The following is a 6,000-nucleotide window of genomic DNA, read 5'->3' as shown; positions in this document are numbered from 1 at the left end:
GGTCGGCCTGTCAGGCTTAACAGGCTTTATAAACAGCTCAGGCTTGGCTTGTTTACTTAAACATGTCTTAAAAAAGGCATGAGCCTGGTTTGTTTATTAAAAAGGACAAATCAAGTCAGGCCTAAACCAGGTCAGGCCACAGGCAGCCTGGCCTATTTCCATCCCTAACCACTGATAGTATATCAAAAAAATAAGCTGTCATACATACAAGTATGAAACAGGTAATGTCCTAGTCAAATTTTACACCAGACTAGAAATATGTTTAAAAAAATCCTAATTTAAGAATTTATTTTTAAATTAACATCTTTTAAATAAATTTCCCTCCAAATCGTTGCACATGTTTTCTCTCTCTGCATTTATTATGTATTTAATGAGAGCCTTAGGGCGCAAATACGGGGATCGTATTCGAAAAGTCCACCTGCCAAAGAAAAATGTTTCTTGAATTATTAGAAAAGAGATATTTGTAAGTGTTTATTTTTATGTAAGTTATATTTTTGAAATCCATATAATTTAATAAATAATAAAAAATAATATTTGTTGTTACATATAATTGTAGTTACGTTTAAATAAACCTAATTTTGTAAAACTGATTTACTTAAAAGTGAGTTTAAAGTGATATAATTTATATTTAAAAACTCTTATCTTAAAGTTAATTTATAATAAAATTTAGTGTGCATTTTTTCTTATTTTATTTTTGATCGATGTGTTACATCTTAATATACTTTTTTTTCTCTCAATTTTGCATATTAAACATTTGTATACATGCTCTAAAGAAAGTTATTCTTATTCTTATAAAAAATATATTTTGACTCCATTTCCTGGTAACACAAGACATCTTAACATGTATAATTTACTATATTAGCTCAAATATAAATTTAAAGACAATTAATTATATTTAAAAGTAACTAAACATTATTTAAATTCTGAGTTTTGTTAACCTTAATTTTTAGAACTGAGTTTAAGCCTTCACAAATAAAAAAAAAATTATAAAAAAATTATACAATTATTTTATTGAAGTTATAAAAATATTAAAAATAAAATTTTAATAAAATTTTTCTATTATTAACTGCTTATCAGGACAAAATTAACAGACTCTTAATTATTTTATGAAATTACATTACAATGAAATAAATGTGAGGTGAAAATTGAACAATAAAGTATACATCCCTGTCCCAAAATCAATTATTTCTTACATAACATTGTTTGTGACCTCCCTGTGGAGGTTGTTAACGCTCCATATTCGCATGCGAAGAGCTGTTTGCTCCACCTGCAATCGTAGATCCTCATATTTGCACTTCATATTGAAAATGAAAGAGACGTGCCAGCAAAAAACACTCAAGTGAAATAAGTGTATTAAATTGCAGAATATAAAGGTTTTACACTAGAGGATTTTTTAATTATATAGAAAACTAACAACATTTCCCTGGCTTCACAAGTTTAAAAAACATTTTCAGCTAATGAAATTGTATTCACTAGGCATATATTTCATGGTGTCCAAAAATTTTATCAAGAGCGTGTGACAGATTTGTCTCGAATCCCTTCTTTTGCTTATGCATAAGTTTTAAACAAAATCACATGTCGCTTGTTGATGCGTGTTAAAAATGAAAACTTTGTTTAATTTGGTAGAATAACTCAAATATTTTTAAAACAATTTTAGAGGACAACTTCTAATTATTCCCTTCATTTTTTAGAATATTTTTTAAATAGGTATATGTAAAAGAATAAGAGTATATAGATTATTTAAATATGAGAAATGAGAATAACTAGCATACATACAAATCAAGCATTGCTATGGATAATTTAGCATACAGATCATCATTGCAAAAACATAATTAGGATTTGGGTGCTCAGAAATAGCTGCTTATAGAGAAAATTCCTAGTAGCTTACCTCCTTGGTCCAGTTGGTCTTCCAAATAATCAGTAAGAGGACTAAAATTTGAATAATATTGCCGCACATTGTGCCTCCCCAAAGACCCTATGCCATAAAAAAACCACTTATGTGTGAATTTGCATGAAAGATAAATTCATACAACGACAAATTTCAGAGTAAATATTTCAAATATAGGCTGTCATTCACTTTGAAGAAACATTTCCTATATGACAAGACTCTTACCTTGACCCCTAAATGCTGCTTGAAACCAAAGAAAATTCCAATTGGGAGTCCAACAATGTAATAGCAAGCAAGGTTTATGTAACCAACCATAACTTGCCATCCACTTCCAATGGCCACACCTATGCAAATGTAACGTTAAAATGGCATTAATGGTATAAACAAAAAAAAAAAAAAAAAAAAAAAAACCATTACTTTAATCTCTGAAGTTTTGCTTTGCTCTTGAATTTATAAAATGTTATAATTTTTTCGCTTTATTTTTTTCTATATATTTTGTTTGCATTAAGAACTAAAAAATGAATCATATTTGTAAATTTAAGTGATAAAATAGTGGAGTTGTCTTATTTAGTTCAAAAGAGGAGAAAAGAATAATGAAACAAATGAAATTATTATTATTATTATTATGTATATGGGATTTCAGTCTCCTGGTTTTCCCTCCCGTTCTCTCTAATCAAACAGTATATACAAGTTATAGAATGAACTTTTCAAATATCCAAAAGCAAATAATCACCTGACATTACTTGTGAAACACTATAAATAACCATGGATATTCCAAGAAGGTATCCTAAATCAGCCGCAGCTCGTATCATATCTTCACTGTTGGTAAAGATGGTGGGGAAGTCTTCTTTACTCAAGAAAATAACAGTCATGAAAACAATACCAAGGAAGAGTGACTGAAAAATTGTCACAGAAAGAGTATTTAGCTGCTCTTGGATGTGACATGCCAAGTGTATTAGAGACACGAACACTTGAAAGGCATAGAATCAATAATCAGTATAAAACTTTAAAAAAATATATAATCAACCTCTTATATTCAATTTCTTTTTTAATCAATAGGTTAAATTAATCTGTATCCTATAGAAATTTTTAAATAATTTTTAATAATTTCAAATTTTAATTGTAATTTACATTGTATTTTAAAAATGCAGATAATAATAAATAGTCAAATTGATAACTTATACGGATATATCTATTAAAAAATAAAAATATATATAAATAATTAATAAATTTAAAAATGAATTTTTATATTTATAATTAAAAAATAATGATATTTATTTCTTATTAAAAAAAATAGAATAAACTAATGCTTTAAATATTGCTGCAATACAGAACCAAAATTCTGGTCCCCAAATTAAATTCAGAAGGCTAGGGTTTTGTTTACCGACACCTGGTTCTGCTTCTGCACGAGTTTAAATTATAGTCACTCACCTTATGGCTGTACTTATTCCAACGAATAACGTGAAGAACCAACCCAAGACATTGAAGCTAAAATGCAAAAGTAAGTATATTAGGAAAGCCAAGAAATATAAATACTTTATTAGTGGAAAATGAAAATAATAGAGACAGAAATGACATAAACTCAATTATCTTACCAAATAGAATAGGAACCAACAGCAATGACAGGATTATCAAGTTGTCCAGCAAGAACCATAATGATAGTAATAAACCATTGCTCTAAGCAAATCATAACAGATGAGGCAAGGCTTAACTTGGCAAAGCTCCACAAATCCTTAAATGCAATCCAAGAAAATCCACTCCATTCTTCTTTGCACCAACCAATGACATAGATAACCAAAGCCACAGCATTCCCCCACCCTATGATATTACTTGCCATGGCTAGGCCAGTTGTACCCCACCCAAATACATGGATGAAGATGTAAAGCAACACATTTTGTATCACCAAAACCACAGATGCTATGCACGCAATAACCTTAACCTTGCTCTGGGCCTGAAGAAATCTTTGTATGGGATAAGTTATAGCAAAGGAAAACATATAGGGAATTACTTGTATAGAATATTTGCCAGCAGTATCAGCTATTTCTCTCTCTTGCCCAAACAACTTCAAGATTGGAGTAGCATATACACAAACAGGCACGAGGATTACACAAGTGGCAACAAGTATAATCCATGACCTTTGAACATAAACACAACTACGTTGAATATTCCCTGCTCCAAAAGCTTGCCCACAAAGTGTTGCTAGTGTAGATGACATACCAAGCTGCAACACATGAAAATTAGATAATAAAAGAAATCAAGAAAGTACCTATTTAATAATAATAAGCAGCAGCAGCAGAAGAAGAAGAATTAGTTCATTTATATGGTCTAAAATGCCAATTAATTTTTTCACATATTAGAAAATAAATAATCAAAATGTACACTTACTCTTTCTTGCTAGTGTTAATTGTCTTGTGGGTGGGTAAATGGACAACAAAATTACTTATTAAGGGGTTTGGTAACCTCATTGTTCTGTGTTTAGTAATCAAAAGAGAAAGACCAAGTTTTTTATGAATAAGAGAGGTGAGGTAGGTGCTAACCATCAAGTTGATATATATGGAATTGATGACACCTTGGTAAATAGAGATAGAAGAGAACTCAATGTCTCCAAGATGACCAGCAAAGATGGAAATTGAAGAGTTTGTGAGGAACTGAAATAGTTGAGACAGTGCCGCTGGGAATGCTATCCTCAATATCTTCACTGTTTCTGTCCACCAAACAAATTTAACATCATTGAAGCTTTTCACTGGCAAGTAGTCAGATTCTGAAGTAAACTTTTTTATCACTAATGGTGTTTCCATTTGCGAAGCACTTCCCTCGACACTCTGTTTTCAGGGACTCAAGTTTGTTATAGGCTTTCAATCACACACATATATAAAGCACACGGTTGCATTATATGTCATTTTTCTTTGTTTTTTTTTCTTCTTCTGTATTTATTATACCTTTTGTTACAAGAATTTCACAAAATCATTCTCTTGAAAACGTGGATTTCCTGGTGGGTACCGGAAAAAATCAAGCAAATTGAAGAATCTCAACTGATATTTTTGTAGTGCAGTGCAGATTGTTAAGCAATTTTTACCACAGAAGTTGGATTGGAAGAAGGGTTGTAATTTGGGCAAATTACACTCACATCGCATGAGATTTAACGAAATTTTATCCAATTCTCTTCATTTGTTCACTCTACACAAACTCTCTTTTAACTTATGTAATAACATAACCTCGTATACATTTCTCGATTACATAAGTTATACCTAATTTCTTATACAGTTATGAGTAAGGATATCAAAAAATGGAGTATTGACCAAAATTTTGTTAAATTTCAGAGAGTGAATATAAATTTATCCATGTAATTATTGTGCACCGACAAGTTTAGTAAAGTTGGGATGAAATGACTAAATTATCTGGATTTACAAATTTATTAAAACTACACTTCCAAATATTTTTATTCAAAATAAATTTTATTAATCTAACTATTTAATTTAAAATTTTCCTAAAATTTTATATAAGTTAAATATTAATTAATACTTTATCATCTCAGTGTGTTTTAATTGATGATATATTATTTAAAATAGCCAAAGCCCAGCCCAAAAGATAATTTTCGTATCACAATGCACAAAGTAACTTACAAAACAAAAACAACACAAACTACAAGACAAACCGTACCGTGCTTTCTCTGTCAAGTGTCAATAGTAGATATAGAAACAAATCTAAGGACCCATCCCCGAACCAATTCAATTAGACAAATTTTTAGATAAAAAAAAATCACGTGATCCAATCAAATAATTTAGATTGAATTTGATAATTGAAATTTTATAATTTTTATCTTTAACTTAAATAAAAAGTGGTAAATAATTTTTTTTACATTATTTAAATAACTTTATTTTTAATATAAAAATTAAAAAATATATGATATAAAAAAATTAACTAATTTAAAAAATATACTCATTATCACTAAAAAAATATATCTCTAAAAAATAATGTTTAAGTATTATAATTTTATTAATATATGATTTTATAAATATGAGTGATATATTAATTTTCTAAATAAATTTATATATATATATATATATATATATATATATACACACATATATACATATAAATTCTATTTAAAT

The 6,000-nt window shown here is 28.7% G+C and overlaps 1 pseudogene; it reads right to left on the bottom strand.

Moving 5' to 3' along the window:
- Positions 1 to 1,139: 1,139 nt before the first annotated feature.
- LOC113867771 lies at positions 1,140 to 4,738 on the bottom strand (annotated as a pseudogene).
- Positions 4,739 to 6,000: the final 1,262 nt, after the last annotated feature.

This window comes from Abrus precatorius, unplaced genomic scaffold, assembly GCF_003935025.1.
Source record: "Abrus precatorius isolate BTA unplaced genomic scaffold, Abrus_2018 Scaffold5, whole genome shotgun sequence".
NCBI lineage: Eukaryota > Viridiplantae > Streptophyta > Magnoliopsida > Fabales > Fabaceae > Abrus > Abrus precatorius.
This window is presented reverse-complemented; position numbering and strand designations above follow the sequence as displayed.